The sequence below is a fragment of the Cavia porcellus genome, unplaced genomic scaffold (assembly GCF_034190915.1).
Source record: "Cavia porcellus strain 051 isolate PalLab524CR breed Dunkin Hartley unplaced genomic scaffold, mCavPor4.1 scaffold_9, whole genome shotgun sequence".
Classification (NCBI taxonomy): Eukaryota; Metazoa; Chordata; class Mammalia; order Rodentia; family Caviidae; genus Cavia; species Cavia porcellus.
In genome coordinates, this window is record NW_026947492.1 from 90141762 (window position 1) to 90164754 (window position 22993).

Genomic DNA, 22993 nt, shown 5'->3' on the forward strand with positions numbered 1-22993 from the left:
CAAGATGTATCATGAACAGGTACAAATTCCCTGTGAGGAATGTGATCATTATGTATAAAGTTAACTAATCGAAGGAAGGAAGGAAGGAAGGAAGGAAGGAAGGAAGGAAGGAAGGAAGGAAGGTAGATAGATAGATAGATTGATAGATAGATAAGCTTACTACAAGAAGGACAAGTTCCATAAAAGTAGAATTTTCAGGAAAGCAAGAAAACATAAAGTTTGCACCTCCCTTGACATTCTGTAGATTGTGTTCAATTCTGTCTCCTTGGACACGGAGGCACACATGGGCAGCAGTTTCCAAGAGACCCATTAGTGATGAATTAATAATGCTGGCCAGCAGGAGGGTGAAGACTGAACAAGTTTCCCTAACTGGTCAACATTATTGACCAATCCACAGCTGTTAAATTAACTGCTCCTCAGCTCAGTAGCTGACAAGATGCATTTTGTGTCAAGGTGCTTATGCCTCTAGGAGAGATTAATTTTGGAAATAATAGGACAGAAGCATAGAGAGATGGCAGGTGGGGGCAGTGTGTGAGGTACCTCAGGAAAACTGTCACCATCTTTGTTATGAAAAAAACTTTAAACTGAGAGTGCAAAAATACACCCTTACATAAAAATACTATAGGAGCATCAATAAACAGAATCCAGCAATGACCAAAACAAAATGAAGTCAATATCTTTACGTTACCCGTATTAGATCATTTAAACACCCATATTCTCATGGATGCCCAGTGCACCAAGAGTGTTGGATGAGGAGACCCTTGCTCTTTTTTTCTCAGTGGCTACTGACTTAAAACAGAGTGTGTAAAGTAAAGCTGTGAACACACATACATATATCTAAAGAAAGAGTGATGAGAATTTTTAAATTGCTTAGTGTTCTCAACTTTTTATAAAAAATATTTTTAACCTTAAAGGACACACAATATTTTTTAAAATTTTGTAAGGAAATAAAATAGTTTTCACTCTTCTTACCCTTTCCAGAATTTCACAACAGATAGGTAAAATTAATTAACTTCTATTTTAGAATAATTTCAGGCACAAAAAACTCTGAAAAGATAATACACAGTGATAGAATTTTGGTGCGGCTGAAAAGATAAGAAATATGAAATATAAATGACCTTTATTTTAAGAATTTGGGGAGACACCCCCTTACCCTCCGGGGTCTGGCATTATCTCCGGGGGCTGGCATTCTCTCCGTCAGACACGTGGAGTGGGGGCATACATGTAGCTTAGGTTTGGGGTGGTGCCTAAGGGGCATTAGTGATGTACAGGTAGCCCATTGATATTCATTTCACACCACAGGTAAATTCCTAAGTGGCAGGAAAGATAGAGCTCAAGAAAGAGCCCCCTGGTTCTGCCTCCCAGCCTCCTCCAAGCTACAGTGTCTGGCCTAGGGCAAGATTCTTTCATTCCCGTCTTTCAATTATTAGGAAAAAGGGTGAAGATTTCTTTCTTTTACTGCTTCTTGCTGGAAGGGGGCACAGTACTGGGATTTAGGAGTGTCAACGGGATGACAGTTGATGCCCATGTAGAGGCTGGTGCCAGGTGTTTTAGCCAGGACAACTTTATCACTGGTGAATGCCCGTATGTTAGAGTGGGAAAACAAAAAGACAAAGTATTATGAGGAGGCATACCACTATCATATTTAAGGACCCAGGTGAGATAGAAGGAAAGGTGCCTTTGATTTTGATATGTCATTTTATCAGGACTATGTTGAGGTAGAATCATTGCTATGGTAAGGTAGAATTCTGAAAAATAAATGTGGGGTTAGGAGGAGTGAAGTTATGAGAGGTGATTATTCCCCCATCTGAAAGGGGGTAAAAGTTAAGAGGGTTGGTAGGTTAGACTTGTCTCTGGTATGCATGACATGGGAGTCTTTAGGAAAGACTGTTAAGAGTCCTGCTGTAAAAATGATAATTAATAGAATGTAAGAAATTAGGAACCAAATTGGATAACAAAACATGACAGCCTGAGAATTATGGCTGTGAGGCCTTGGTGAAGTGGAGATGAGTGGGCAAAAAAGATGGTTAGATGTAGGGCTAGAAGGGCACCACTTAGCCTGAGAGATGTAAAACCAAGATGGCAGTCTAGCAACTTTGATCACTGTTGAGGTTGCCAAGAAGACCAGGTATGAACCGCTCTAACTTGGTTGTAGTTCTTGGGATGATTTGCTGTAACACGACTTTAGTGTGGGAAAGGCTTTTATGTATCCTGAAAAAGTATAAACAAAGGTGAGAAGATAAAATTTATCTGTCAGTCTTGACCAGGGTTGTGTCTGAGAAATTGGTGAATAAGAAAGGAAGGGGGTAGTATATATCCCTGAGGAGAGGTTTACTAGCGATAATAGGTGTAAGCTGTTGAGACCTCAGAGTCTGGGTCAGTCTGCAGAAACACAAGGGAATAAAAAGTCATTTTTAAGATTTAGGACTGTAAAGTGAGTGGTGGAGGGAAGAACTGGCACCACTGGGTGGATTGGGAAGAAGCAGTTTGGAATCTGCATGAAATAGGCCCTGTTTGTAAATGGCATAGGCTGGCATCAATACACCCGATAGAGACTGAGGACTTAATATAGTGGCCTGAAAGCTCAGGAAGAGCCCTATACATGGACTCTATGTCCACAAGTATAGAGAATGTCTTACCTGAGACTCTTAGTGGGACTTGGGACTCTGAAAAGGACACTTTAAAGTGGGCTGTGGACCCTGAGCCCCATCAGTCTTCAGCAGCAAGTTTAAGCAGATCTGTCAGCGATGAATCTGGCAGTGTTGGCATCTCCTGTGAGGGCTAGAAGTTAGGATGGTTTACCTACTCTCTGGTGGCTAGGACAGTCCAGTAGCCCTGGGGTAAGATCTCAAAGGAATGCCAGGATGGGGCACTTTCTTGCCCAATGTCCTTCTGCTGCATTTGAGGCATGGTCCATGGAGCGGGGGGGGGGGGGGGGGGGGGGCAGACAGTTCTATCTTGTGTCGGTTTACCTGTCTCAGAACTCCAAGTGTCACTGTTATCTGTGTTGTTGAAAACAACAAAAGCCATATTAAGGTCTCCCTATGGGGTTTGAGGGCCAAGTTTTGCCTTTTGTGTTGGAATCTGGTCTACAGTAGAAGGTATCTGTAGAAATTAATTAAGTATTCAGGAGTCAGATATAATCAACAGGGTATTTACGATTTTAGTAATGGCTTCCCATAAGGAGGACAAGGTCCAGGGAATTTTAGGATACTGACATGTCACACAGAAAGTTCAAAAATGTGCCTAATTCAGTTTCTGTAATGCTGAATCACATATCAATATATTGTGTATCACAGATTAAACCTAAATGTCCCAATGTCTCATGCACTCAGGGGTGAGGTTTTTGAAGGTGACTGGATCATGAAGCATTAACTGATCAGTAGATTAACCCATTGATGAGCTCCTAGATAAATTCCTTGCTCCTGAGTGGAGCCTGGTCAAAAGAGGTGGGCACAGGCGTGGTTACTTGGAATGGTGAACTCTGGTCTTCAGCTCTTTCCTCCCACTTCTGCTTCCCGCCTGCCGAAGGTCGAGCAACTTTCATCTTCTGAGCTTCTCCACCATTCATTCTGTTGCTCATGCATGTACTGAATCTTCTGAAGCCACGAAACCACTCTTCTCCTCTAATTTGTGAGTGTCTGCTATTTTGTTCCAGAAAAGGAAAACTGACTAATCCAGTGCATTACTCAAACTAGAAACCAGTGGGGCTTGGTGATACATGCCTGTAATCCCAGCACTCTTGGAGGCAGAGACAAGAGGATCCCAAGTTTGAGGTTATCTTGGGAAACACTGTGATATAGCAAGACCTTGTCTCAAAATAGAATATATATATATTCAACAATAACAGTATAAAGGCCCTGGTTTCAATGCACAGCACCACAAAAAGAGAAGGAAGGAAGAAACAGAGGGAGGAATGGAGGGAAGATACCTATGAACTAAATTCCAGATTTTTACTTAATCCCACTGATTTTTCCACTAATGCCCTTTTTTTCCCTTCAGGGTCTCAGCAGAGGTATCACTTACCCTCACTGTCTGTTATAGACTGGCTTAGAAAGAAACAGTAAGAATCTGGTGCCCGAGTCCAGGGTCCTAACACACAGAGCAGCGGCTGAATCACCATGTATCATTCTTTAGCTTTTTGATAATGTCCACCATTGACTCTTGATCCCCTTCCCAAACTATTACTTCCTGACACGGAAATCCTCAATTCCCAGCAGTTATCACCCAGCATTGTTTTCAATAAATCATAAACCAGAAAACACTGCAGGACTCACTTGGTCACATCTCAAATTCATTAGTAGATGAATTTTGTGAAATGTTTCTAACTGTATTTTTTCTTCTTGTTTATCTAATTGCTGTAGGGAGGTTTCTCCTTCCACTAGAGCTTCTGTCAATGTTAAGGATAATAGATTTTGGCAAAGCAGAATGGAAAGGTTGCCCATGAGGGGGAGAAAAGAAGAAATATGATATGAGAGGTTCCTAAAAGATTTTTTTTAAAAGAGAGATAAAGGCTATCCCTAGGACATAAAGAGAAAGTGTTGATTCAACAAGAATATAAGTGGAACAAAGGTCCTAAGGAACTACCACCCCCAGGGCTCTGGTTTTATCAAGAAATCAGGGAGATTAAAAATCCTACAGGTATGAGAGAAAGACTGAAGGACAAGGATTTGCTGTTGAATTTTCTCTACATCTGTTCCGATGCAAGGACCGGGCATAGCTAAAATGAAATAGGCACATGGCAGATATAAGCAGAGAGAAGACCAATGACTCTTTGGATCCTAGGGAGTAAGAAGAAGAGAGTGAGATTCCTAGGTCCCCACCTGAGCACCATAGCTTAGGATGTTAGGCTGGGAGGGGTCAGGTCACCAGGGTGAGGCACAGGATGGACCTCTAAGGCTTGAGCTTAGTTAGCATCCTAAGGTTTGGGCACTACCTAGGTGATAGTAAAGCAGTTTCTGAGGCGCATCTGAGGGGGGTCAGGGAGCGATGACCTTGGTGTGCTGCTCCCCTGTTCCACTTTTCAGCCTCCACTAACTAAGCATCTCTTCTCTGCCAGGTCCTTCTACCACATCTCCGACTTGGTGCCAGCTGAACATAAGCTGACAGCTCTGCCACCCTGAGCCGAGTAACACTCTCCTGCTTCAAGCTGCAGGTGTCAAGTATTTGATACAGCAGTGGGGAGACCGACTAATCCACACCCCAAAATGACCTGCTGCAGCAGCTGAGCAAATGGGAGCTGCAGGGAATCCTTGGAAATTTGGGGACCTCGGTGATAACAGAAGAGGAAGCATGGTGGTCACAACCTTAAGCCTCCTCCTGTACGCATCATGCACGGTGGCTCCCACCAGACACGAGGACAAAGACCACCCCCAAAGACTGCACAGGGGCAGCGACCGCTCCTCCAAGGTAGGTGGGACAGTGCAGCAGAGGACAAAGCTCAGCGCGGGCACCCTGACCCCTCAGCCACACCTGAGCTCTTCCTGAAAAGACGGAACAGGAAGCTTCCAGATGCCGCCAGGGAGGACTGAACGCTGACTGTCTGACCACGTGGGTCACCTCATCCAAATCGTTATTTTAAGCTAAGGGAAACCCAAGGGGTTAAAAAAAGGAATCCTCTTCCTTTTACCGAGAAGAAGGTGTGCAGGCCCGACAGCAGGGCAGCACTTGCTGAGCCTGTGAGAGAACGGATTTGATCTATGAAACCACAGTGACAATAAAAGGAAAAAGAAGAAGGAGGGAGGCAGAGAGGGAGGGAGAGGGCGAGGAAGAAAAGCAGGAAGGAGCAAGGAAGGCAGGAGAAGAAATGGATAGGGCAGGAGAGTAAGTCAGACTGAAGCCAGTCGGTTCTTCTCCACCAAAGGGCTGGATAATCACTTCCACCCCGATAGTCACAGGCTAATACATTAATTAAAAATAATTAGCTTGCCGGACAAACATGAAATGTGCCTCTCCCTTCATCCTTTAATTAAACCATGTTCATTCCTCAAACCATCAACTTACCTATGTCATGAAAATGTCAACCAGTTCAGCACCCCATTGCCTAACTTTTCCATGAACTCCTTTTCCACTTAAATCCTGCACTATTCCAGTGAGCCTGCTCAGCGACAGAGGTGACTTACAGAAGATAGAAAGGGTCTCTTTTTCCTCTTCTGAGGTCCCATCCCACACTACCCAGCATGAAATACAGCAGTAAATGCCATTAATTGACTGACTGATTGATGCACAATAAGGCAAAGAGGTCACCAGAGAAACATAACAAAGAAGGTGAGTTAAGAATTAGAGCCACTCTGCCTTCTGGGGTGCAGTGGTGCAAAACTATTTATGGAAGCTGACTTTATTTTTACTCCCTCTGACTTTAGTTATTTGCAGTTACTGAAATTAATAATTACTAATCACAGGAAAAGGAGGAACTAAGCCAATTCCTCTGGACAATCCACACCACTGTACCCAGTGGAAGCAGTTTTCTCCACAGCAATTAGGAGGTGGAAAGAAATGCAGTCTGCTAAATATCAGCCTCCGTTGTGGAGCCTGAAATTCTAAAATAAAGCATCATTGTGTAAGGGAAGAAAAGAAGAAAAGGTTCCTTCCAAGATGGCTCTCCTGTGGTTACCTCAAATTCTCCAGTAAGAGGACTGAGTACAGGAAAATGGGAAATTGTGGAGTTTGTAAAGTACGATCTGACGGTCTCCAGGCTGAATGTGTTAGTAACAATAATTATTTATGAAGCTTTCCCACACACCCTCCCAGCAGATGGCCACCTTATTAGAAATTAAAATTCATTTTCATATGAATCCCAGCAGGGCACTGCACTAACATAACTCGAGTGACTTCAGGGGATAACAAATAATTCTACTTCAGCTCTTCCGCAGCCTGGCGCGTCTAATATAAACTTTAAACTAATGCGCTTGTAAGTAAAGTGGCAAATTTGGAGAATGTACACAACCTCGCTGCTCCAAGCAGGAACATAAATATTTCTTTACCACTTTGGATCCGTGTATAATTCACATTTTCCCTACAAGTTTCCAATGCTTGAATTTTACATTTTTTTAACCTTAAAAAAACTTCCTCATAATCAGCAATGCATGTTCTGTCCTTTCTCACTTTTCATGTGGATGCTTTCTAAATAGGAAGCAGAACTTTCACCTGACTGACTTCCTGCTTTTCAGCCACCATGAACAACACTACATCCAATCATAAGAACAGCACGCTGCTGAGAGCTGAACTGCTGGTGATGCCTGATGGGTATTTCCAACTGTTAGGTCTCATGTACATTTCACCAAATTTCTTCTGCAGCACTGGGGCTGCTCCAGAAACCTTCATGTTTTTTCATGACAGTGTTCGGTGCTTATTTTCAAAATTGGCCTGCTGACTGGGAATCATGATTGCTTCTGACAGTATGATATATGGGTGTGTGTGTGTGAGTGTGTGTATACAGAAGAAATGGTTGTCTGTGCCTTCAAATCAAGGATTCAAATTGTAAATAATAATGACTTAACAGCTATAAAATGAAAGACCCCAAAACCTGTATATGCTGAAAAATAATCAAAAGTAATATGAGTCCTTAAAATTTGCATTAGAACACTCCAGGTAAGCAGGATAGGAATTATATGATTACCACAGCTTATGTTTATATTTTATCTTTAAAGGTACAGGGGAATATAGGGATGAAATTTATTTATTGTGCAATCAAATCTTTTTGAGGAAGCAGGAAACACACTGTTTTTTTTTTCCCAACAAGACAATATACATGTCAGTCTAATCACTGAGATTGTTCACTGGCCACACTAACTAGCCGAAAGTAGCCCACTGCTGAGGAGGCTACTAAACAGTGCTGGAACCTTCCCTTGCTTCGTACAGCACAAGTCCCATCAGCACACTGTCCACAGCCTTGTGTTGCTGCATGTTCAGTACCTGAGTGATGAGCCAAAGTTAAGCACAGGCTAAGTACAGCAGCCTCTTCCCCCAAGGAGCTCAAAGTCCATTGGACAGAACAATGTGTCTCCTCACAATCACGGCATCATGACTGCAAGCAGAGTAACTATGAGCAGAACATACAACATGGGAATTATGGGAATGCAGTAAGAAAATGTCCGAGTCTGCCTGGGGGAGACAGGGTATTCATGGACCCGGCTGCTAAATCAGAGCAGGGAGAGCGTGCAGGAGTCAGCCAGGCACAGGAAGCAGGAAAGGGTTCTACAGAGAGGCAGGTGCTGCACTGAAAGCAGAAAGTGTGACAGGAAGTGACATGCTAGGCTTCTTGCAAGTGGCCAAAATGCTTCGTGCTGGGGCACTGGCCAACACTGATCCAGTGGCAAAGGCCAGGGGCACCGGTCAGAAGGCCCTGAGATTCTTCTGTGGATGGCACCAGTTACCATTTACTGGACCCTGCCCCATGTCAGGCAAGAGCATACAATGTCATCCACTCTGAGACAGAAACAAGAAGCAAAACCAGGTTCTTGATGTCTCTAATCTCCAAAATGCATTAATTTTAAACAAGTCCTAATGGTCCTTATAGGCTAAGTTTTTCAAATTTAGACAGACAATCAAAAGCAACAACAAAAATACCTGAAAGCATTCTTCCATCTAGCAGATCGCAAATTCTAGCATCAAGCATCTTGGACAGCAATGAAATAGGTTTTTAAAAACAATGTAATTTGAAGGAACAACCAGAAATTAAAATCACAGCATAAGCTAGAAATACAAAAGCCCAGTCCTGTTCATTACGTATACAAGCAGCAACTGAGACCAGATTTAAATGAAAAGTCTGCTGTCCTGGCCTCTGTCTCCACAGCCCTGTTTACAGAGCTGCCCCAGGAACTCTTCTCACTCACATATTCAACAGCTTGTAACTCTGAACTAATGGCCTTGCATGTAAATACCTTTGTCTTCATAAAAGTGTTACTGGGTTAAATTTAAAAGCATGTATTTTCAGCATTATTTTGAGCGCACTAGCCAGGCTGTGAAGAAACAAAGGAAGAAGAGGCTGCTATGCCCTTTCTGCACACTATCACCTTGGGAATGTGACTCTCCTAGAGTACAACACTTGTAGTGGAATGGAGACTAAAAGACAAGGTTAATTTCCTTCTGTCCAAGTAACGTCCTTGGCTGCTGTGAGCAACACGCATAATGATAAGCCTGCATAAGGCGGAGCTGGTAAGAACCAATGAGTAAGGTTCCCAAGCACCTTTCCATTCAAGAGCAGCCACTCTCCAGGGCCAGCAGCCCAGTGCCAGGAGGTGCTGACCAAGGCACAGGCCAGTCCATACAGAGGACCAACCCAAAGCAGGCACTGGTGTGCTGACCTGACTCAGAATGCCTCCTTTGTTCTTATTTCACAGTGTTTTACAACAGAAAGATTAATTTACAGAAATATTAGTATCAGAGAAAGAGATGACACACAGAAACACATTCTAGAGCATCTCCTCTCTCAGAAGCCCATCCTCTTGTGATAATACATGGCTCCAGGCTCTCTCACCAGATCACTGTGACCACTGGGACCCTTTCTGCGTAGGATCATCCCATCTCCTGCAAAGTGGAACACTTCTAAATAAGCCATACTTGCTGGGCAAACATCTGTTGATTTTAAGGGCTGAGGCTGGCTCAGGAGAATTGTGAGCCTAGGAATCCAGGAGCAGAGAAACCAGAAGGTAATCCCGGGGCTAAGAAAGTACCATAGGATGTGGAGCAGATCTACTGGTCAGAGTCAGTAAGGGAGCTGAAGATGAAACAAAGTCAATAGCTAAATTCTAAGAAAGTTCAGTACAATCAGTTTCCAGGTACTTTCATGCTTTCCTATCCAACTCTCTGCAACTACATTCACCAGGTCTCTATAGCAGCAAAAGATGAGAAGTCAGAGAGACACAAGCAGGTGGTATGACTCAGCGCACAAGGAAAGGCTTTGGCCAATGGAAAATGGCTCCAAGAGACTTGAGCTAACAACCAGAGAGACCAGGGCGCTGTACTTTAGCTGGATACCTGTTTACACATGGACCTCATGGTCTTCTGTGTCTAAGCAGGGAAAGAACACAGGAAAGAATAGGTCAGGAAAAAAGGGTAATCGGGGCAGTGTCTGCAGGTGTTTGCATGTGAAGTATGCAAGGCCTCCTATATGTCACATAGGCATGGTGAAAGATAACCAGCCCCTAGCCACTATTCCAGCATCACAGCTAAGAGTTACCAGTTGGGTAAGAAAATACTACCATGAAAAGGCTACAGGAGCATATCACAGAGAAAGGAAGGTAAAAGGGAGGAGCAGTTAGATATGAGAAGACAAAATAGAGTGAATTTCCACATTAGGGACACAGACAATGCTGCAGACCTTCCACAGTGATCCATGAGAGAGCCCATGTCTGCATGTCTATGGTGGGCAAAACTGAAAATCCAGATAATAGCCCAGCCCCACTGCAAGCTCCCAGGCCAGAACTGGGACAGTGCTAAAGGGAAAAAGGAAAGATTGGAGTAGGAAGTACACATAAGATGGAAGTCTCAAACTGAACTGGATCTTTTTATATTCAAAAGTCCCTTTTAAAAGCTACGGAATCTTCCCAGGATAGGGCAGGTTTAGGACAATGATTAAAGACAAAGTTGCCTATGGTTTTATTCCCCCAACTGATTTCAGATTGTTCAATTGTCAAGTTGCATCACATTGTGCTCTGAATTACTAATTGAGTTCATGAACTGGAAAGTGGGTCCAAGAACAAAAGATAAGGCAATGGAACAGACAGGGCAACAGAGCAAGACAGAAGAACCAAGACAATTAAAAAGGTTTCACTGCCTGGGCCATGAAGCACTGATCACTCTTTAATGAATGGGTGCAGAACTGGCTTCCCAGCTTTGAGTTGGAAAGATGTCCTTACCCAGAGACAGAGGCCACCAAAGTATTGGGATGGGAGAGGAGCACCAGCACAGAGAGGCCCGCTCTCATCTCTTCCACTAAGGCAGAGGTTCAGAGAACGTACATCATCTTCCTCCTCAGAAACTGAAGGAAACAGAAACAGAATTGTGCATCACACATTTGGATTTCTATACCCCGCTCTGCCACTTTATGGATCTGTGAGCAGAGACAAGAGGGTGCCTGTATTTCTTCAGCAGCACAAAGGGATGCTACTGTTACATAATGGGACACAGTGGCTCCGAGAGGTCACATCTTGTCAGTTAGTTTCAAACAGCTAGTAAAGTCAAGTGGAGCTCAGATATATCCTGCTACAAAGTTTTCTGTGGTACCAAGTTAAGAAAACAACAACTCTTCTGATGCACTCTGTAAGAAATGTTTTGAAAAAATAGGTATTATAGCATAAGATGCTGCCATTATTATCTACAAGCAGATGATAATAGGACTTGTAAGACTGAAATCATAGTTATTATTCAGCATGGTGGGCTGTTCAATTCTTATTCAGATGACTAAGACTGCCCAGAAGATGGGATCTTAATGTTTGAAGTGCAGTCCATTCTAGGCAATAAAATAGCAGAAAAAACAAGGGGAATTATTAAATTAAGGACATTTTATTTCTTTAGACAACAGAGAATTCCAACTATCAAACATCAGAGTGAAACAACAAAGCATATTTATGTCCTCAGAGGACATTTTAAGCACAACGTCACCCAAAAGGCTGAGCTTGACATGATCCAATTTTGAAAGCATAAGCAAATCTCAACCTTTTTTTTTTCTGTTTTCACTTTCTATTAACGTGGAATTAATATAGCACAATTCTCAGAATCAACAAACCACTTTCACAAAAGGCTCTGTGTCCAGGGGAAGGCAAGAATTACAGTATAATATCAGAATATGTGTTCAGTGGCATTTTAACTCCTTTACATGTATTAATTCAATTATTCACAGAGCAATAGATGCTATGGAATAAGTGCTCCTATTGACCTCATTATACAGATGAATACAATGAGGCACAATGAAAACAAATGGGTTTCTCAGTACCCATCATTTGCAGCTAATAACTGATGATGCAAGAGAGAAGGAGGTTTAATCTAGGCACTCTTATCTCTAGCCCACGCCACACAGGGTTTGACCAGGAAAGAATCAGTAGAACAAAGGCCAAGTTAGTTGAGGACAGCTACAAAGGGAGAAACACCAGTTAAGCACGGTGAATTGAGAGTAAAACCCATCCTGGATAAATGGCTTTTTTCAGTGGAATTAGGCAACCTTTCAGCCCTGTGCAGTTTCCTTTTTATCTATTTAAAAGGTCATTTTGGCTACTGCCAACCATATGCCAGAGACAACATGAGGTAAATAGTACACTATGCACTCTGTAGTTTTCTCTGGATTAATTCCTTAAAATATTTCCCTCTCCCATAAAATTAATAATGAATTTTTAACATTTTAAGTTTATTTATATAAAAACATCACTAAATATGTCAAGTTAGAGAAGGTTATAAAATTTGGTGAGAAAGCCACCTAGCAATGCCTGTATCCTCTGAGTTTCTCCAAGAGTACTATACTTCCTTCAGGGTAGTTTAGGGCACCTATAGTACCTGCAGTCACTTGGCTTGGTTACTTTTCTCTCAGTGCTGAAACAAAATACCTAACACTCAAAATGATGGAAAGAAAGGTTTATTTAGCTTACAGTTTGTGGAGGTTTCAGTCCATAATCAGCTGGCTCTCAGGCAGGGCAGCATGGCACAGGGGAAACACTTGAAGGCAGCAGAAGACAGTAAAAGCAGCTAGAGCAAAAGCAGGAAAGAGCAAGCCTCATATCTCCTTATATCACAAGTGAGCTACCCACCCTCAGGTGGGTGTAGCACTGACACTATCTCTTTGCCCTCCTCTTGCACAGGTTCAGGATGTTTACAAAGTGAGGTTCCTGGACCCCTGATGAGTGACCTTAATTTCTCAACCCTCCAATTGACACAATGTATCAACCACTACACTCATCTTATCTGTGAGCTTCAGAGGAATGGAAATCATGTTCAAATATCTAAAAGAGTGTTTCATGAAACACAATCCTGACATCTGCTCCGCCTGGAGGAGGGAGCTGGGCCAACCTTTCGGGAACCTGTTCTGGCCTTGCTGATCACCTTCCCTCATCCGGAGGTTTTAGGAATCAATATTTGTGGGAAAATGACTAGAAATCATACAAATATAAAACTATAACTATGAGACATGTGTGATCCTAAGAGAGTATATTTCACCTGGGAAATTTCACCTGGGTAGACAAGTTAACTAACAGGGTTGACCTGAGATCTGAAAAAAGAATAAAAGACCAACTAAGTGCAGGTTATAAGGATGAGGGATGGCAGTGTGCAGGACTTCTGGCAGAAGTGTTGTGAGATGCAGCTGGTGCGGATGGAGAGAAGGAGGGAGCATGGAACAAAATGAGGCCAGAAGCCACAGAAATCCTAAATGTCCCTGTGACCATGATAAAGAGGTACTTCTTCCACACAGCAGTGAAAAGCTACTTAGCAGTACCAGGGAATGGCACTCTCAATACTCATTCTGAGGGGATTATTTGGTGAGCCCCACACAAAACTGTATGAAGGCAGCCAGAATGGAGGAAGTTCAGAGGCTACCGCACCCTCAAGGTGAGGGACCAGCAAACTTCAAGAGCTCAAGGAACATGGAGGGAACTGAATGATATGTACAGATAGGAAGTAGATAAAATCCAGTGATCTTGATAACAATCAGACATGGGGAGGAAGGAGAGAAAAGTGTTAAAATTCATGAATGTCTCATTAATCTGTGACTTAAGTAACAAGAAGGCTGGTGCCATAAACCATGGGTGGAGGTAACCCCGGAAGAGCATGTGAAGGGGGGATGCACTAATGGACCTTGGTCTGGATAAAGCAACATGAGCCAAGAAGAAGAAAGAAAGCCAGAGTGATGTGTTAGAAAAGAATGTGTGTTAAGAAGGCACAAGAAGAGTAGAGTCTGAATGGTTCTGATGCTGCTTTAGCCCGAAACAGAAAACCTCAGTGCAGGAAATCCTGCAGACGATCTGAAGCTTTTTCACTTACCGAAGATTCCCAAAGGTTAGTCTGGAAAATCCTTTAAATAACAAGCTCAGCCCTTTCCAAAGTGATTCATTAACCACAATTCCACTGCTAACCGATTTTTATTATTTTTTTATTTTAAAACAAAAACAGTGATATGGAATTTCAAAACAAAACAATCAGAAATGAACAATGGTTTCATATATTGTGTATTCTTACCTTCAAGATAATTGCTCATAATGCAAAACAGGCATGAAAAAAGGATCAAACAATGAAAGCACAAACCATTGGTTTTGATGAACTAATATATATATATATATACTAATATATATATATATATATATATATATACTAATATATATATATATATATATATATATATATAGTATTTTCCCTCTTTCATTAAGTTTTTACAAATGGCAAATCACTTTGCCATCATTACTAGGTCATTCATACCATGACTGCCACTAAAATCCTTGCTTCAAATGAGAAGACAGAGAGAATTCTTCTGCTTCTGCCTCTATCATCTGCCTGACCTTAGTCAACTCACCAAAAGCTCTGCTTCTGAAACATGAAAAGGGAGACAATCTCCCAACACACCGTACCAGCAATGTCCTGTTTCTCCTGCATGCATGGTAAACTGGCATGCAGAAGTCTCACTCCCCTTATTAAACAGCACTTCAGTGATGCTACTCAGGTTAGCTCACAGGGCCAGATAACCGGATAGGGATTTAAATCCAGGACTCTCAGCTCAGGGCTTCTCCAAATAATCTCAGTCACATCACTTCACAGACCCTCCAGCTGAAAAAATGAAAGATGTCACAGAAAAGAAATCACAGGGCCCAGGAGAAATTATCCTCTCACCTCTGGTCCAGCACCCTTGGTTTCGCTTGCCCAAGCCTATCTGTCTCCTTTGCCTGCAGACACAGGTTGTTACTAAAGGTGATCCCCACCCCACTGAGGGGCCAGTCACTCAGTGGGTGTTTCAGAGGCCAGCACTGGACCCAACACAGACTAATGAGACTCAGTTATGTGACACTTCCTGGAACTATGGGATTTTCAGGAAGCCTGAAGCTACTGGGAGCTGGTAAGAAATCTGCCTGGGAATAAAATCAACAAAAATGCCAGGGACAGAGACAATCCTGTGACACTTCTGCAGCCTTGGAAGCAGTCTCACCTGAAGACCAACCTGAACTTCCAATTATTCTACACCATTAAACACTGAAGCCACTGTGGTTGTGCATTTCCAGCCTCTGAGTGCCACGGCCACCTGTTCAGCACACACAAATGCCACAACTGCCTCCTTTTCTCACTGGTTTCTCAGCGGAAGGTTTTTCGACTGGTAACTTTGAATCTATAAGACACCTACATATTCTCAGCTTATCAATATAAGGGAAATCAAGAAGTAAAAAATGGGAATAGGACCATGGCACATGTTTTAAGGAGTTTGTCAAAAGTCTAATGATATTTGTAATGCTTCAAAATCAAGAAAATAGCCCTCACAGGACTCTGCTTTGCTCAGTTGAGTGCTTTGGTCCTGGTGCTAACCACAGTTAGAAAACACACTTTACCTCCCTATATCTCCTACCACTGTCCCACATCTAATTCACCTGCTGGAAATAAAAAAGATTCAATCTTATTTCACACTCTATCATGCCACACTCTCCAGCCTATCATATCACCTTCCTCTGATGGGTCCTAAGTTGTGAGTCCTTCTGAAGAAGGTCCTTTCTCAACTTCTACACACATCTCTAAAAGCACTTCTAACATTAAAAAAAAACTAGTAAGTCAAGTTGTCAGAATACAGATGCTTTTCCTTCTATCTGATATCCTTTTTTTTTACCACTTTATCCCTTTTAAAATGCTACAGGTATTAATACATGTTTTCAAGTATAAGACAGTACGGTGGATTCTATGTGTGGCTGTCATGAGTTTTGCTGTGATAGAAAACAACACAAATGTGTCAATAGCTTAAAACAAAAGAAGCTAATTTAACTAGTATTACATGTCCATTGCAGGTCCCTGGGATGGGCAGATGGCTTTCGGCTCCAGACAGGAACCTGAACTGAGCAGCAGTGCTAAGCTCAGACTGCAGCCCAGAAGCACTGCTGGGGACTTTTACCCACTTACGAGATGCTCTAGTTCGGAAGCAGCACACATCACTTCTGCTCATAACCCCTTGGTCAGAAGTACAAGCTCCATACCAAGCAAACTACAGTTTAGAAGCAGGCAGAACTGGAACTATTCAGTGATCTGCTCAGCAGCTGGGTATCGGTCTAAGGTTTTGGTTTCCCCAACAATGAAGCTGTAGGAAAGGGAATCAGAATAACTAAAGAGAGAAAGACAAAGGGAAATAAACTAACATGCAATATTCTTAAATTTATACTTATTTTAAGAAAAAGTGAATTTTATAGAACTTCTACCATCAAAAATATTGAGTTACTTATGGCAAGGAGACACCACAGACTTGACAGTAGTTAGGGATTCTAAAGGTTTAAACTAACTATGGGTGTGGGAACAGTCTTTGGAAACTGAAGAAATTCTCAAGAGGCAGCTGCTCAGCCACACTTAGGAACCTCGGAGTGACATACACAGGAGCAATGAGCTGAGTTGGAAAGGAGACACTTGAGGGTCTACTTTTTGATCAACAGCCAGTTAAATTCTGATTGTGCTTTGGCCAAATATTTCATATTTTTGATAGTCATGACCCATACTAAAATTTATTACAAAGCACGTTCAAAAGTGAAGCTGAAAAGTTGTATGTATTCCCTGTGAAATCATATGTATTCTATAATGTATGATATATAACACATTTAACCTGAGACTACGTTACATAGGTATACATGTGTACATGATACGTATCCATGAACCAGAAAAGTCTTGTTTCCAGAGCTCTTCCAGAACTAATCACACAGTAAGCATCGGGCTTCACTGTCAGGGAATGCCACGCATTAGCACTTAAGTGGGGAAGAAGGATGGCACTGAGAAGTGCTCAGGGACACTTAAAAAGGCCCTAACTTTTATTATCTATAGGAATAGCATTAATGAATAATAGAGAATCATCATTCACCACAAATGACTTGCAATCCATCAAAGTGGATTTAGGGGAAAATAGCAAAGGCTAGAGACCTCCATGACCTCTCAGGGGGACATGGGGCTTGACAGGGGCCTGGGTAACACAGGATACCTCCAGGGGCTGTGAGAGCTAAAAAGGTAAGAAAGAGATTCCCAGGTTATTTTGTTGGTTTGGCTTGTTCTAGTCTAGTTTGGTTTGCTCTGGTTCCATTTCCTTCAGTTCGGTTCAATTTTATTTGGTTTGGTTTTGCTTGGTCTGGTCTGGTTGGGTTTGGTTTGGTTTGATTTGGTTTGGCCTGGTCTGGTCTCACCTGGTCTGATCTTGTTTTATTTTGGTTTGGTTTTTCAAGGCTGGAAATTGAACCCAGGAACTTCATACTGAGCTACACACCCCAGTGTTTTTAATTTATTTGTTTATTTTGAGACAAGGCCTCATGGAATTGCTATATTTCCCAGACTGTGCTGGAAATTACAATCCTCAAATCTCATCTCCAGGGTGCATCACTGCACCCAGTGCAAAGGTGTCCTTATCTCAAGCACTCTCACTCCCCACAGGCCAACGGGGCACGGAGCCGAGAGGTTAAGCTTTTGCTAGCAGTATATAATCGGAAGAGGCTTTTGATCCTTGTCCAAAGCAGGGTTTCAGGGAAATGAAGGCCAGATTTGAGCATCAATTGGGTGGCTAGATCACAGTGCTCACGCATTTTAAAATATGTAAAACATTTAAAGGCAAAAAAAAAAAATGTTTAAAAAAAGTTATTTGGTTAACACATGGATAATTAGAAGTGTAATTAAGCACACTGGCCGATTTTCCCATAAATTCTCTTAATCAAGAATTTACAGTTTTATTTCTATGGGAATGCACACAGCCTCTGCATGCCATACGTCTTATACTTGCAGCTATTCTGGGAGCAGTTTCTTGTTTGCACTGATTTCCCTGCCACTTTCCTGGCCTCCTCCCTCTGAAGGGGTCAAGTTCTTCATTGTCACTGCTGATCATGGAAAAGAAGTTATAAATAGCCTTGTTAATCAGTTACTGCACTGTACACACCCCAGAACTTCTGTTACATGAAATTATTAACTTCATATCAATGCAGGAAAGCTTTCTTTCCAAATATATCCTTGAGTGCAGCTCTGCTTGTGCTTTCCTGAGAAAAGAATGAGTTCTTCTTTGAGGTTCATCATACACAGTGCCCAAGTGCTCACCATGGGCCCCTGACAGAACTGGTGAGCCCCAGTTCTTCCACCCAAAGTCCGTTTCCCTCACCACACATTAATTCTCCCAGAAAACCATGGGAAGCCCACTTTCTCAAAGGACTGACTTCATGGAGCACACCAATTTCAAAAGAAGACTGTCATCAACATTAACAATTAAACAGGATGGCAATAAAAAAGTTGAATGTTTAGTAAATATGAGAGAGTTTCCTGAATTTTAGACACATACTGTCTCATGATCACACTAATTGGGAAATCCAACTTACCACATTGGATTTGATATAACAAAGCACTAATTTACAAGTGCGGTATTCAAAAACTCTATCCCTGACAGCAGAGCCAGTGCAAGCTACTGCCGATCCAAATGCTCTGTACCTCTGAGGACATTCAACATTCACTGGATTAAAATTTGATTTTGGTTGTTAGCACAGATTCTTCAAACCACACAAGGTTTGCATGAGCATGGATATATCAGTAAACTGAGCAGGACAGGCAGAGGTAACAGGTAACTGCCTCTCAGCACTACATCCAAGAACCACACATTCCTGTGTAAACAGGATTATTTTTCACTCATGTCATGCATCCATCACCTGTCAGTTGTCACCGGCTCCATGTCATCCTCATTCTGGAACACTGGCTAAAAGACAACTCCTGATCTTGAACACTGTCAGGTTTTGTGCCAGACAGAAAAGAAAATGAGGTAGAGTCCTGCAAACGTTTTAGCATGTTCACTCTGAAATGACAGTGACACAGGTCACACCCGCTTATATTTCTTTGACTACATCAAATGCAGAACAAAATAATTAGGCAGCAAATATTTTGAACAGCAGTGTGATACTGGAAAAGTATGAGTGGTGGGAGTGTTTGCAAAAGCCAAATCAAAGCATAAGGCCTGGAGTAAAAATACACTGAGGTTTATCTTCATTTCTCTGGGTTGTCACATGTGCATTTGTAAAATGGGGCATTAATGACCCAATACTGCCAACTTCCTCACAGATTTACTTAATCCTCAGAAAGTACACCAGCTATAAAAGGCATCTGGAAAATTCACAACACTCTGCAGGTAGAGGTGTTAGCATTTGAGGCTACTCGTCGTACTGAATATACATGGCAGAGTCTAGAGTGCAGATGACATCACAGTATTTTTCATTCATCAAAATAACTTCTTACTGCAAGAACACACAGTTTACAAGACTATGCTAGCCAAATTCAAGAAGAAAGACCACCAATAGGACCCAGTTGCTGTACTTTCCCCGGAGGTTACTTCTAGTCTAAAATAATGGGCCAGAAACTGCTTAAGATGCATTGTCTTGATATGTTTGGTGCTACAGTATACGAAGTTATACTCAAAGACTTCAAGGAAAGAAACATTATGGTAACTACTTTTATGTCAGGATATCTTATGGTGAAGCACTATTTTACTTAAATGGTTATGCTTTGACCTGCGCTGTTTTGTTGTTATGCCCTCTTTTATCTCAGTCTCCTTTTTTTAAATTATTTACTTTTTTTTTCTTTTTAATTAAGGGAAAAATAAAAAAGCAGGATATATTATTACAGTAATCCACTTTGATTTCCTATTAACTTGATTTGAAACCCTGTATAGCCCTCACCATCTTGCTTTGACTGATTTTCCTCTATTCTGCTTTGCTTGATAGTACCAAGTTCTAAAGTATAGGCAACAACTGTGAAGACAATAAGATTCATTATGATGCCCATTCCGGGTGACTATTATCTTCTTTTAAAGCCCTGTAATGTCTCCAATGTTTTGGTTTTATTCTTTACTGTTTTGTTCAATTTTATTATAAGTGATGATATAAGCAATTCTTTTTAAGATAGCAAGAGGCAGTGTGGTAACCATTGTTGAGTACCTAGTATTTTATTTTTACATTATCTATTAGGTTCATCCTTTTGATTTGACTGACTCTGTTCTGTTATGTCACATTTGGTTTTATTCTCTTTAAAAAAAGTAATAAGAACTGTGGGAGGAATAAAACCCAAAATGTGTAATTGTCATTGTACAAAAGAAAGGAAAAGAAAGTGCTCTAAAGAATATAACCGCATATATATTTAAACGTATAAGATAGATAACCATATTACTGAGTTTTGTTGGATCATTGAACACAACTGTTTGCAGTCTCACTGTTTGAAAGTCCACTTTATATGCTTTAATTTTGTAACTTGAACAACTATTTCTAAGATAACAATATGTAATCTATTAACTAGGGATTTCCTATTGTTTATTTTTTTCTGAAATTCTGTATAACTTGTACCCTATTTCTGCTTTTTTTTCTTTTCCTCCTTAATAAAAAAAAATTCTCTGAAGCTAAAAAAAAAAAAAAAATAGAAAATGTCATCACAAAGAGAAAACGCTTCTGCTTATCAGGTTCTTAAATACTAAAATCCAAGTAAGACCATCTTCAAAATAAGGACAGTTCCAGCTTGAATTGCAAGCTGAATTGCAAAAAGAAGCAGCCTCCCGTGAATTGTATCATCGCCAACAAAAGGTCCTATTATTTCCCATTGATTGGCCAGGAGTTCCGCTATCTTTTCTCTTCTCCAACAATCTCTATGGAGCGGGAGTCCTTAATATACCACAGCTCTGCAACTACCCTAGGAAGTTAGGAGAACTGAAAGCCTTTTGCTTCTTCTCACACTAATAGCCCAAATAGGCTTTTCAAGATGGCCTGGACAATGCAAGTAAGATTGTGTTCTAATTTGCAAGCCAGTCTTGTTCGTTGGGGTTTAACAACATGGGCCATTTTCGCTCCATTCACACAGGGTAAAAAACAGCTTGCATGAAGCAGTCTCTGAATTATCTAGTTCTCTTTAGGTTAGGGTGAGCCAGTAAGACCAGGCTTCAGTACCTACCACTAAACTTGTCTGACAGATTACTCCAGAGGACATTTCTTAAGACAGAGCTAGGAAAATGGTCACAAACTCACTTTAACCATTAAAAATGTAAAATAATCCTAGCTCCCCCACCCACCCACCCCCCACCCCCCGCCAAAAGCCACTCCTAACCTTTTCTGTTGCTGCCTCCCTATTTGGTTCACACAAAGGACAAAGATCACTTGCTGTCAAGAAAGACAGACTACTCCAGCTCTGCAGCATGATAAGTTAGCTGAAGCCAGTAGTGGTCATTTCCTTCCTTTTCCTCAACACTGGTCTAAGAGTATAGTGAACACGGGGCTTTAACTAGTTTAACTAAGTTTAGTTTAACAGATCTGAAAACTAAGACAGGCCAAGCTTTCTATGCATGGTAGAGGTGGGGCTGGGAAGCCTTTCTCGGAAGGAAACTCTTTCAACATAAAAAGACATAACTGCACATAAAGAGATTTATGCTTCCTGCTCCTTCCTTCCTTGCTTGCTTGGGATGCTGCCAGGCCTCACCACGGCTGTGGCTACAGCAGCCACCATGCAAACAGGGGACATGTGCCAGACTGCTGGCTAAGGGAGGAAGCAATGCAGACTCCATTCCATTCTCAGAGCCACTCCCCCTGGGTTTCAACCTTGCTGTCCTCTCTGAGCTCTGTAAACTAGAAAACCCCATTCATTCAGTTATTTCTCCTTAGGGGCCTCCCATGAACAAGTGCCCTTGTAGTAAATCCCCAGGAAAATGGAGAGATGACTGACGCCCACACCCATCACCATCACCCAAAGAAGCACCCATCACCCAAGGAAGACACAGACCACCATGGCCAGTGAAGACACTGAGCTAAGTGGGACTTGTGCAAGAAGAGTGACCTAAGGCCACTCAGCACCGTATCAGCATGGCTCCCACAAAGGCAGGTTTAATGTCACAGGGGCTGCTCTTTGAGCTGAGTCCAAGGGGCAAAATAGTGTCATGGAGGAGGACACAAGCAAAGAGAATTAGGGTCAGCAATTCTCTCCCCCATTCTTCCACACCTCCCTATCTCAGGAGGGCCAGGAATGGGGTGCACTGAATCCACGGGACAAGTAAAAGGTCTGCCAGTGTTCAAGGAACCAAGATCCAAATTATTTCCATGTTCTTGCCATCAGTATTGTAATTGTTCAGAATCCATCTCCACAAAAAGCAGAAAGTAGGAAAGTAAGCTTTTTAGTTTATAAGACTCTATCTGATAGCATTTTTTTCCATGGTGAGGAAAAGACAGACTGCTCATAATTTAATTATTCTTTTAATGATTTAAATTTTCTGCTAGAAAACTGATAAGGTAAAATTTTAAAAATAGACTTTAGTGTAAATTATTCAAACTTACAATCCACTTCCCCCAAATTAACAAAGCAGTAACATGATACTAAAGGGTAGATAAAAAGGTTCCAGTCAAAGAGCAGCTTCATTCTCTAATCAACACATCTATAAGTAAGCAAAAGGATAAAAAGGTATCAGAAAGAAAAGGAAAAATTGTTAGAGTACTGCTAATTAAAAGGAAAGGACAAATTAACAATATTCCTGAAGCTATGAAAACAACCGACTACCAACCCTGGAAGCAAATAGATACTTTCCTCAACAACTGCTAGTCTTTAGCCAAACCCAAAAAGTTAACCGAGGAGAAATGATGTAGAAGTGAAGAAGGGAAAGGAGTTTACTTACTCTTACTGGCAGAGTTCACTGTTATCCTTACCTTGAGAACTCTCAATACCAACTTCAGAATCAAATACTTGAGGAGCAGTGACCAGATTTACACCACTTACTTAACTCAAGAAAGCTACCTCCCCAATTACCAGATCACCATGGCTTAGCATTTAATTAGTGACAGTAAAAGGAATGACCGCAATG

General features: G+C 41.7%; 1 protein-coding gene across 4 annotated transcripts in view; it reads right to left on the reverse strand.

Annotated features, from left to right (window-relative positions):
* LOC100725615 (protein kinase C-binding protein NELL1) overlaps positions 1 to 22993 on the reverse strand; it is a 625998-nt gene that overhangs the window by 370421 nt on the left and 232584 nt on the right. The gene's annotated exons all lie outside the window — the stretch shown is intronic.